Source organism: Cryptomeria japonica, chromosome 6 (genome assembly GCF_030272615.1).
Source record: "Cryptomeria japonica chromosome 6, Sugi_1.0, whole genome shotgun sequence".
NCBI lineage: Eukaryota > Viridiplantae > Streptophyta > Pinopsida > Cupressales > Cupressaceae > Cryptomeria > Cryptomeria japonica.
Genome location: NC_081410.1, coordinates 595990148 through 596002882, shown reverse-complemented (window position 1 = coordinate 596002882; position 12735 = coordinate 595990148). Strand labels below are relative to the sequence as shown.

The following is a 12735-nucleotide window of genomic DNA, read 5'->3' as shown; positions in this document are numbered from 1 at the left end:
ATTTACTCATAGATTGACCAATCAAAATAACCGATCTGCAACTATCCTTTGCATTGTCTTAAACATTGTGTAAATCATGAAAGCAAATAACAACATAGAAAAGAGATTTGCATGTACACATAAATATCACATAACACAAGTAATTATACATGGAAACACTTGGTTAGAGGGAGAAAACCACAATGGGGATAACCCACATTCTCTCTTACTGTAGTGAAAAAGAGTGCCCTCTTAAGAGCTTACAATTTGTTCTTTCTGAGAACATCACCTTGTTAGAAGTGACTAGTATCCAGTTAAGAATACCTTAGAACCTTTTAAAGTTCACCTTGATAGAGGATTTACAACTTCATATTTGAAGTGACTTAGTTAAGAGATTTTACATGAAGAACCAGTTAAGGTTCAACCTATTCAGGGATTTACAATGTTGCAATTGTTAGAAGGCAACAAGGATGATTTGATCTATCTGATGACACTACCTTTGTCTCATAGGTCCGCTCTCCATACTCTATTCTATTAATTAGTGTCCGCATCACAGTTTCATGCCTCTTTCACCTGCACTCTATTTGGCTCCCCCTGTGTTCACTTACACAGATCTCTTTTCACATTAACAACAACCTAATTAAAATGAATTATATGAATATATTTCCCTTTGGTTCTGGCATAAACTTGCCCTCCAAAAATCTCATTCAAAATTATGTTACCGCGCCTTAAATTACTCTGTAGAGATCATTCCAGGAATATCGGTCAAGATAGTTGTTCATGCCGATAAGTTCATTGGTTGACTGTTGATTGAACTAAATGTTAACTGGATGTTTCCAAGTCTATCGATTGAGACTCCTATTATGCCGGTGTACCGATCAAATTCTTCCTAATAGGTTACCTCCTATATACCGGTCTATTATCTACTTAGCTGATTATCATCCTTTGTACCGATCTATTTATTGCTTAGCCGGTTGACTGCCTATGTGCCGGTCTACTCATTGCATAGCTGGTCTATACTCTGCTTACCCTATCTACATACTACTTAGTCGGTTAACTCACCATCGATAGGAATAAGAACTCTTGTTCTTTACCGGTTATCCTTTACTTGTTTGTTGATGGACTATGAAGACGTAGAAGATGATATTGCCAACAATGACAACCATTTCATTCACCGGTCATACAAAATGCACTAGAATACCAACAAACTCCCCCTTTGGCATTTGGTGGCAAACGCTACAAAAATGTGTCAGTTTCTAACCCCTGTTTCTAAATCCTGTAACCCTGTTCCATTCATCTACCGCATAATATACAAACTCTACAAAAATCCCCCTTTTGACATCAATGACAAAGACTATACAATATGATTCTTGAAAGTAAAGAAAACATCTCTAAGAAATTTTTTTGAGTTTCTTTCAAAGAGGACTCCCATGAAGGCTTTACCTGTTTCATGGTGTTGAAATGTCCATGCAAAAATGCAACAAAAAATCCCATATTATTGACTGTCTTCTAGTCAGGTTCACTTATTAGGCGTTCTTCTTCCTTAACATTCATTTGCATGAAATCAATAATTGGTTCCAGGTAGCACTATAGCTCTAACAAACTAAGACCTCGTTTGTCCTCTTCTTCTTTCAACGTTTTGATTTCATGATTGAACAGTTTGACCTTGCCACTAAAAGTTGATGTTGAGCTGGTAAGAGGATCAAAAGAACCTATTAGATCTTGAATTTCTCTTTGACTCTCAGTTCTTTAATCTTCTAGCTATCTAATTAAATTAGTAAAACTTGAAGATGTGACCATTAATTGGCCAACTTCTTGTAGTATATCTTTCACCTCTTCTGTGTGGTTGGAGAGGCTATCTCTTCCAACTGATATTTGTTCCATTAGTTTTTCTCCTCTCTTTGATTCATATTGTCTTATTGCAACCTTTTCCAAATTGGTTACCTCTGAACCAATTGTTGCTACAAGAATGCCCAATTGATCAATGATGGGTGCATTCTCTTCAATAGCAATGTCAAAAATTTGCTCTGATATCAATTATTAGTATTTAATCGGTGTCTAAGAGGGGGGGGGGGGGGGTGAATCAGTTACAACAATTTAATCATAATTCAACCAATCAAAATAATCGATATGCAACTATCCTTTGCATTTTCTTAAACATTGTGTAAATCATGAAAGCAAATAACACCATAGAAAGGAGATTTGCATGCACACATAAATATCACATAACAAAGGTAATTATACATGGAAACCCTCGGTTAGAGGGAGAAAACCACAATGGGGATAACCCACATTCTCTCTTACCACAGTGAAAAAGAGTGCCCTGTTAAGAGCTTACAATTTGTTCTTTCTGAAAACATAACCTTGTTAGAAGTGACTAGTATCCAGTTAAGAATACCTTAGAACCTGTTAAAGTTCACCTTGCTAGAGGATTTACAACTTAATATCTGAAGTGAATTGGTTAAGAGATTTTACATAAAGAACTATGTTGGGACTCATTAAATTTGGGTCAAGTTTAGAGGCCCATTTCAAAAAAATTCTCTGCATTTCCAAATGATCATAAAATAAGTCAGTTTGAATGGCCTAGTTAGAGAGAGGGTAAAATGGAGCCAGTTGATTTTCAAAGGGTAAGGATTTGGAAACTTGTTGTACACCTTTCATTTGACCTATGTAGTGATGTGCAACTTTTAGATTTCAGTTTGGATCAATTTACAAGGTACCCATTTCAAGGGGTGAGCTGAAAGTGCATTTTAGGTGCAAATGCAGATTTTACCAGGTAGCCTACTTTGAGTGCTTATATATTTTGCCCCATTGACCATCATGGTAAAATTCAAAATGGATTCAATTATATGCATAAATTTGAGTCAACATGCAAATTTTCAAGTCTTTATAAATTAATTTGCACAGTTTTCAAAGCTCAATCCGTTTGCAGTTGGTGTTGTTTGACAAGTCTCTGTTTCAGCAGCTAGTCGGAGCCCTATTTTGCATGAGTGTAATAGTTGCCTCAGTGAATTTCATGTCAAAATGTTTATTCCAAGCTATTGTTGGTATGAATGAAAAGCTATGTTTCTAGTTTCAAGCTCCTGCCAATCCGTTTAATTGGTTTTCAAAAGGGTTTCTTAGGCCATCTATTTTAGGGATCTATACTTTCATTGCCGTATCAGTTAAAGTTGCTATTTTCATGAGTGCGCCATTCGCACCCAAACATTCTTTTGGTTGAAATGAGTTTTCTAAGTTTTGATATGTATTCCAAGGTACCTATGCCTCATATTTGAGGGTCTACAGAGATAGTTTGATATTTTTAAGAAAGGCATCATGAGTTGCCTGCACATTGACTTCATCAGGTCCGCAGTGCCGACAATGCTAGTTGGTCATTTTTGACCATTAATATCTCATCACTCGAGATTCATCTTGAGAAACCGTTTGGTAGAGTTCCTACTTGTATATCAGAGTACACACCTATCAGATGGCAAGGTCCAGAAAGGTGTTTTGACCAGTTTGAAAATTATGTCTTCGCGATTAAATGCAAAAATGTGGCGCAAGTGCCTGAAAGTTGCAAAACTCAGTTTGAAGATCCGAAAATGGTGTTGATTGATTCTAGAGATACTTGAAGATCACATTGAGCTTATGAACTAGTTAGGGGACACAACTCCAACAAGAACTACTCATGTCTATCAGATTGTTGAAGTTGCTTTTAGCATCTTTGAGTTTTGCTTTTGCTACATCTTCAGCTTTGGCAAAGTGTTCTTACGTATTTGAGGTTCAGTTTCTCTTGAGAGTGGAGGAATTTATTTTGGAGCAATTGGCCTTAATAAAGGTTGCAATTTCGGATATCAAGCAAATACAATGCAAAAAACCAGAAACTGTTAAAGCTAGTCAAGAGCTTCTTGGTGTAGCAATAAGGCTCTCCTCCATATACTGCCGAAGTATAAATTCCAATGCCAACCAACCTATGAATGATAATAGAGATGAAGTTACACCTCATATTGTTAATATAGCATCTTGTGCAATAGAAAACTTATATGAGTTATGAATATTAGCAGCTACACATGGAGGTAATTTGATTGCAATTTTGAACATATCTTGGAAAGGCATGGTATCCTTGCTACAGTTAGAGATTGGCAAGGAGATTATGGCTAGCAAAGTGAATATAGCAAACATTATTTTAACTCTGATATCATTGGCCACTGAATCACTGAAACTTTCGGCACAAGTGTGGCTCGTGCAGTCTCCAGATAGTAAGACTATTTTACATGTTGTCATAGACCCTGAAGCAAGAAGGTCCTCCATTCCTATAAAGTTCTATCTTTTAAATGTTGTACGCATTTTCTCTAGCTATCAAAGTCATACCTTCAAAGTCTGTGATGATATCATGTCACGTGTTTTGAAAATTTCAGCTTTATGCTTTGCACTAGGTTTTCAAGATCACCTTAGAGCTTCTTTTGAGGCATTGGCAGAGATCTTGGAGCCCACTTCTTTCCTTTTTCTGTGTTCATTGCTAAATTCAGGAGAAGCAGGTTTGGACTTAAAGCTGCGTGTACTTGATATATTATTTCCAAATGACAGCAAAATGTGCAGTTCATCATTAGAAGAAAATGTGGATGCGATTCATGTAGGGGAAAGCACCATACGTGGATTATTTTCTTCTACAAGTGAGGACATTTCATGTAGTGGAATCTTAATGCTTGGTCATGTAGCTGTGCTTTTGAATCTCCTAGAAAATTCTTCAAACCTTGGACCAGACGTGGTGCTTGCAATTTCAAAAAGCCTTGACTAGCTTTTAGGTGCCATGGCCCATGAGCATGTTTATCTGTCAACACTATATGCCCAAATTCCCACTATTACTCATTCTAATCCTCCCTGTAAGTGTGAACCCAACAGTCCCCTACGTATTTTCTGGAAGGGGCACTTTTAAAATCCAAACAAATGTAATGATGTTGTAGAAGGCGTTTCAAAACCTCCCAATGCAAAGTGCATTCTGCAAGGTGTAAATGCCAAACATCCAAGCTACCGTGTGAGCAAGAACATGGTGGTGAAGGTATTTTTCAAGAAGTCTTCAAGAAAAGGTAACGGCAACCATGAAAAGTCTCAGGTAAAACCTTCAAAATTATAGTCCCAGGCGAAATGTATTATCCCACATTGGCTGGGCGGGGGTTATTTTTGATATTTTTAAGTAACACTCCACACAAGTATAATTTCAAAGCTTAAAGGCATTTGACGGATGGTTAGGCTGGGTGCCAAGGTGGACCCCACGCATGTGGGTGCACTTCTTGAGGAAACCAAGGAGCCTGACAAGTGGTGACTAGGTGGACCCCATGTAGGCACGAATCCTGAGGTAGGCGAGTTTTAAAAAAAAAGGGCAACTTAACCAGTGAACGGGTTCAGCGAGATCTGAGGACGCGCATTGTTTTGTGGGGTAAAGATGTGCAAGAGTTAAGCATCATGAAGGAGCGAAAAGACTAAAGATCAAGCATGTTCCTTGAACATCAACGGTGCGTGCGATTTCATGAAGCAGAGATGCTCGCCGATTAATCTTCGTGAAATGGAAAAGTGTTAAAGAGATTGTAGGTTTAGCGAGATTTGACTGCCTACGCAATTTTGTGAGCTGAAGATGCACTTTCATTAGCCATTGCAAAATGGTGAAAGATGGCATGGCGCACAGGTGGCAAGTCCAAGTGGAGGTCCAGCTCGTGGGTGCCACTGACGTGTCGCTGAGGTGGTGATGTGGTGGCGACAAGCAAGTAGTCCAGTGGCAGTGTCGAGGTAGACACGTGGTGGATTGATGAGGTGTCATGCGAGGTGGCACCCAGTGGAACTTATTAGCGAATCAGAGGCTGCCACGTGGCAGGGCATCAGAAGTTTAAAAGATGAAAAATCAAAGTTAAATATATAGTTGAAACTATATAAAAAGTTCAAAAATTTGAATAATGGCCTACATAAAGTGGATTAATTTGCTCAGAGGGTTATTTTTGCCCAAAATGGCAAGTATTATATATTGTTGGAAAGTCCTCAAAATAAGGAATGAAATCATGTAGTTAGTTTTAACAAATATGGGATATTTCGAGAGCAGTTTCCATGGGAAGGAAGGATATATTTTTGCAGTTAAGGAAAAAGAAGACACTTGGCATGTTTTGCAAACCTAATCATTTCCCCCCTCTTCTTATTCCCATTTTCTTCTCAATTGAAGGGTTCCAGAATTTGGAGGAAGTGCTCCAGTTTTCATGGCTTCCATTTCTGAATCTCTTGACCCAAACTTGTAAAATTCTATGAATCTTTTCAGGGTATAGAAGTTACATTGCAGGATAGTAGATTGTTTTCTAGTTGCAGATCTTACTTGTGTTAGGCATGAGTGAATTTCCCACAATATTCTCTCTGTGTATGTATTTCATTATTATGAATTGAATCCTTAAGGAGGATGAAATTTGTCAATTTCAAGGAGATTGTGTGATTGTTTATAGGTATCCTTCAATGAAGGTTTTAAACTCTGTAATCAGTCATGAATAATGGAATGTGTCCTAGATATGATAATTTCGTGAATAAATTGAGCAATGCATTAGTATAAGGTATTAATGCAGGAATATTGGTTAAAGAGAACCAATTTGTGACTAGGATGCACATTTGCAGTTCTATGTGTGACTCTGTTGCCTAATGAACAAGACACTAGTCTTTGAAAGATTTGGGGATAGTTTCAGATTAACAAATTTAAAGACAAATCTTTTTCCCTTTGTGTTTAGGGGTTGTGTTCTTTCATTCCAAGCTCTTTTTCATTTGTGGTTTATATAGATTTAGCCAATCTGTAGTGTGTTTCTAAATTTGGTGAGTTTGTGGAATGATCTATCTGTTTATTGTTGATGCAGTCATCTGTGTGTAATTGGTGTATTTAATGCATCAAAAGGGTGTCCCCCCCTAGGTCTAGCAGAACCTGAAGTGGAGGAGGATCAATTAGGGTCCTATGTTATGTTGTCCAAGCCCTGATGTGTTTCATAGACTAAAATTGGCCATTTCATAGAAGGATTGAAGGTGTACTTGGGTTAAGAAGATTTGGTGAACAACAAAAATGGCGACTCTGCTGGGGAGTAAATGGATTTAAATGTTTGATTAATAAGGTTAGAAGTTGAATGCATTCCTCATCCTATCAATTTCATGCCTAGCCAGTCTGTCCATTGTGTATGGACAGAGTTGAAAGTGATTTTATGGTGAAGAAAATGTTCCTTTATTTGGATCTGTAGAATGATATGTTATTTCATGTCATATTTTATGAAGGAGTAACAGTAAATTCATGTTGCTGAGTTGTGAGCAAGTCTTTGCAGATGTATGCAAACTTTTCCCCAATTCCTTATTTGGGTGGCAACTCCATGGTTCATACCAGTGTTGAATGTCTATGCAATCAATATTGCATAAGGTTTTATGGTTTTATATATAAGTGCAGAGATATGAGTTATCACTACTAATGTAGATTTACACATAAATTCTTCATCATAAAAGTTTGATATAAAGTGTAGTAGAAAGATACACATAGATTTGGTGTTAATTTCCCAAATCCATATGTGTTAAATAGCCTAGAAGAGTGTTTGTTGCAGCGAGATTGAAGGAGAAAATAGAGAATTAAATTTGTGTTGAATGACATTTTGCTGTTCAAAAATGTCCTCTATGCAAGAGGTGGCGACTCTGAGGTAAAAGACCATGCTGAAAGTTGAAATAAATGTCTAGATCTACAAGTCCTACAACTGCAAGCACCCAGGTATTTTTCAGAAATTTCAATGCAAGATATTTGTTCTGAAAATTTGAATGTGTAATATAGTTTTCCCATTAAGTGAACAACACTAGTAAAGAGGGAAAGAGAGGAATCACAAATTTATTTGCATATCTATTTTGGCTGAAATATCCAACATATATATTCTTCTGTAGTATGCAAATTTGAAGAAAGCTTTGTGTCAAGCAATGTTATGAATAGATTTGGATGATGATATGTGCTTGAAGTGTTTCATTGTTTTATCCAAGGTTGTATAATCATTTGTGGGAGTAAGAAGGAATGAGTAGTGAAGTTTTTCAACCTTGTGTATTGCCACATATGACCATGTCCAGTAAACTAGAACAACCATGTAATAGGAAAGGTTTCAGTATGAACCATTATGCTGCTCTAAATTTTGAAGGTATTCCGGGTTACCCAAATCCCATACCCACAGAAATTAGAAAGTATTTGCCCATATTCAGTGGGAAGAAATCAGAATCAACATGTCAAAATGTTAAAAGATTTTCAGATTTGATGGGAGAGTTTGAAATTTGTCGAGAAGATGTGCGCATGAAGTTATTTATCTAGTCATTGAAAGAGGATGCAAGGGATTAGTTCTCTTTTTTGCCAGCAGATTGTATTTCCTCATGGGAAGAATTAATTTCAGACTTCATAGACCAATTTGCTGAAAAGGTGAGTGATTATGATATGCTGAAAGAATTCACTTACATACAAATCAGGGAAGATGAATTGATACCAACATTTAATATCAGGTTTTCACAAACATTGTCTAAAATTTCCAGTAAGTATAAGTTTGATGATAAGGTATGTTTGGAGATTTATATGAGTGCATTTGGTAAGAAGATGGGTTTCTTATTGAGAAACAAAGAACTTAAAACTTTGTATGGAGATTTTAACACAGCTAGGGACATTGAAAATAATTTGAAATTTGGAATCTCAAAGAGACTTATGTCTGTTGTGTTTGCCAGAATACCTTCAATGGTGAAATACCTTGTGAAGTTGAGTAAATCATTTCATGTCTAGGTGCATCAAGCTCTGCAGTTCCAAATGGTTTTACTGATGCATGTGATTCAAATTTAGATGAGAGTCAAGAATATCTGCTGTCAATGTCGGTTGTCTCTCATAGTAATGATGGAATGATCAGTGGGAAATGTTGTGATAATGCTGATATAGATATATATATATATATATATATATATATATATATATATATATATATATATAAAGGATATGTACCATTTTATTTGTATGTCAGTTATGCTGATTATGTGACTGCAAATTATGAAGTTAATCATGCATCTCCCAGTGATAATGATAATGAAATTAATGAGGATGATGACCATCGATCTTTACATGCTGCTCATGTATTTGATGTTCAAATACTAAATACTGAGGGATCACCAAGTGTTGCTGATTATGCAAGTGAGGATGCGCAATATGATGTAAATCATATTTTGTTTAAGTCTAATAAAGCTGAAAATGAAATTACGGATGATGCTGATAGTGTTTTCAATGCAAGTATACCTAGTGATGAATGTGTTTCAGAATGGAGTGGTGCTGCTGATTATGAGGATACTGAGTTCAATTTTCAGCACCTTGAAGGTATATAAATGAACAATGAAGATCAATTTCAGAATGAGAATGATCTTGGCACAAGTTTTTCATCTTCTTCTAATCAGCAAATGAATGTCAGTCATGTAGATGATGATAGTTATGAGAATTCTTATTATTCATATTGTGAAGATGATATAAGAGGAGACCAAGTTATATACTTTAGTCATGAATCTAAAAACAAAAATATTTTTGAAGATAAAAATATATGTGATAGTGTAGATAATGTTTTATTTTCAGATTTAAATGAACCCATATTTGAATGCTTTTAAAATTTGAAGTACCATGAAGAGAATGTGAATGTTGATAGTATGCTTGAACCGGATATGGAGTCCTTTGCCTTTGATATTAGTGTTCATGGTGCTGATTTCATTATGGAAAATGCTGAAGTTTCCCCTTGTGTTGAACAAGTTTGTAATGTTGATGTAGTTCCAAACAGCAGTAACATGTGTTGTAAAATTTTACTTCATGATGAAAATAAGAGGCATCGGTTGTGTGATGATTACTTCAGACCACAAATAGAAGTTTTTCAGGTCGAAGTATGAATGAGAAAGACTTAGCTAAGGATTTGCTTTAGCTAAAGGTATGCATTTTTTTCCATGAATGGGATATTGAGGATGCAGATGTATTGAGTTTGATGAACAAGGGTAGTATAGAGTGTGATCAACATAGGGAAGTATCACATCTAGATCAAAATATTTATGTTCCTTGTTTGCATCAATTGGTTATTAATGTCCCTCATTCTATGAATGTAAATGGTAACACGGTGAGTACTGATGAGAATTACAATGTTGAGAATGAATACTTTATTTTTGAAGTTCAACATGATGATGCCTTTGCAAATGATAGAATTGATTGGGATAGTGAAATGTATGGCAGTTTGTGGAAAGGCCTCTATAGTGTTTTGTCTCATGATTTTACTTTTGTTGAAGTAGTGTGTGATTACAAAGTTCAAAATCAGGCCAAAGGTAGGCACACCAGCTGTTACAGTAATGAGACAAAAGGGGTTTATTATAAAGATTATGTTCAGTTGTTATTGAAAGGTTCCTTTATTTGGATCATGATGTCAAGTGATGAGAATTAGATTTTTGACAGAGGTAAATGATGAGAATGTTTGGAGCAGTTTATATTCAGTTGTCAGTATCTTTCTATATCTTGTATAGTTGCTTTGCTTCAGTTGTGTGGTTTTCAATAAAGTGTTGTGTTGTCTGGGTAGAATAAGGAGCCCCTGTTTTGGAGAAGAGAAGAGTGATCAGTTTTTGGGTAGTCTGCTCTACCATAGATTCTAGATTCTTGTGTTGATCTTGCAATCAACCATCCCCAGTCAGAGCCACTGTTGGGACTCATTAAATTTGGGTCAAGTTTAGAAGCCCATTTCAAAATTTTGCCCTGCATTTCCAAATGATCATAAAATAAGTCAGTTAAATGGAGCCAGTTGATTTTCAAAGGGTAAGGCTTTGGAAAAATGTTGTACACCTTTCATTTGACCTATGCAGTGATCTACAACTTTTAGATTTCAATTTGGATCAATTTATCAGGTACCCATTTCAAGGGGTGAGCTGAAAGTGCAATTTAGGTGCAAATGCAGATTTTACCAAGTAGCCTACTTTGAGCGCTTATATCTTTTGCCCCATTGATTTAATGGTAAAATTAAAAATGGATTCAATTATATGCATAAATGTGAGTCAGCATGCAAATTTTCAAGTCTTTACGAATCCATTTGCTTAGTTTTCGAAGCTCAATCCATTTGCAGTTGGTGTTGTTTGACAAGTCTCTGTTTCAGCATCTAGTGGGAGCCCTATTTTGCATAAGTGTAAAATTTGCCTCAGTGAATGTCATGTCAAAATGTTTATTCCAAGATATTTTTGGTATGAATGAAAAGCTATGTTTCTAGTTTCAAGCTCCTGCCAATCCGTTTAATTGGTTTTCAAAAGGGTTTCTTAGGCCATCTGTTTTAGGGATCCGTACTTTCATTGCCGTATCAGTTAAAGTTGCTATTTTCATGAGCACGCCATTCGCACCTAGACATTCTTTTGGTCGAAATGAGTTTTCTAAGTTTTAATATGTACTTCAAGGTACCTATGTCTCAGATTTGAGGGTCTGTGGATATCATTTGATATTTTTAAGAAAGGCATCATGAGTTGCCTGCGCATTGACTTCATCAGGTCCGCAATGTTGACAAAGCCAGTTGGTCATTTTTGACCATTAATATCTCTTCACTCAAGATTCATCTTGAGAAACTGCTTGGTAGAGTTCCTGCTTGTATATCAGAGTACACGCTTGTAAGATGGCAAGGTCCAGAAAGGTGTTTTGATCGGTTCGAAAATTACGTCTTCGCGATTAAATGCGAAAATGTTCCGCAAGTGCCTGAAAGTTGCAAAACTTAGTTTGATGATCCAAAAATGGTGTCGATCACTTCCAGAGATACTTGAAGATCACATTGAGCTTATGAACTAGTTAGGGGACACAACTCCAACAAGAACTACTCATGTCGATCAGATTGTTGACGTTGCTTTTAGTGTCTTTGAGTTTTGCTTCTGTTACATCTTCAACTTTGGCAAAGTGTTCCTACTTATTTGAGGTTCCATTTTTGTTGAGAGTGGAGGAATTTATTTCGGAGCAATCGGCCTTAATAAAGGTTGCAATTTCAGATATCAAGCAAATACATTGCAAAGAACCAAAAACCGCTAAAGCTAGTCAGGAGCTTCTTGGTGCAGCAATAAGGCTCTCCTCCATATACTGCCGAAGTATAAATTCCGATGCCAACCAACCTATGAATGATAATAGAGATGAAGTTACACCTCATATTGTTAATATAGCATCCTTTGCAATAGAAAACTTATATGAGTTCGGAATATTAGCAGCTACAGGTGGAGGTAATTTGATTGCAATTTTGAACATATCTTGGAAAGACGTGGTATCCTTGCTACAATTAGAGATTGGAAAGGAGATTATGGCTAGCAAAGTGAATATATCAAACATTATTTTAACTTTGATATCATTGGCCACTGAATCATTGAAACTTTCGGCACAAGTGTGGCTGTTGCAGTCTCTAGATAGTAAGACTATTTTACATGCTATCACAGACCTTGAAGCAAGAAGGTCTTGCATTCCTATAAAGTTCTATCTTTTAAATGTTGTATGCATTTTCTCTAGCTATCGAAGCCATGCCTTCAAATTCTGTGATGATATCATGTCATATGTTTTGAAAATTTCAGCTCTACGCTTTGCTCTAGGTTTTTAAGATCACCTTAGAGCTGCTTCTGAGGCATTGGCAGAGATCTTGGAGCCCACTTCTTTCCTTTTTCCGTGTTCATTGCTAAATCTAGGAGAAGTGGGTTTGGACTTAAAGCTACATGTACTTGATATATTATTTCCAAATGACAGCAAAA

General features: G+C 36.3%; 1 pseudogene; it reads left to right on the top strand.

The window, feature by feature from the left end:
- The first annotated feature begins 3646 nt into the window (after nucleotides 1–3646).
- Nucleotides 3647–4756, top strand: LOC131876723 (uncharacterized; annotated as a pseudogene).
- The last annotated feature ends 7979 nt before the right edge of the window (nucleotides 4757–12735 follow it).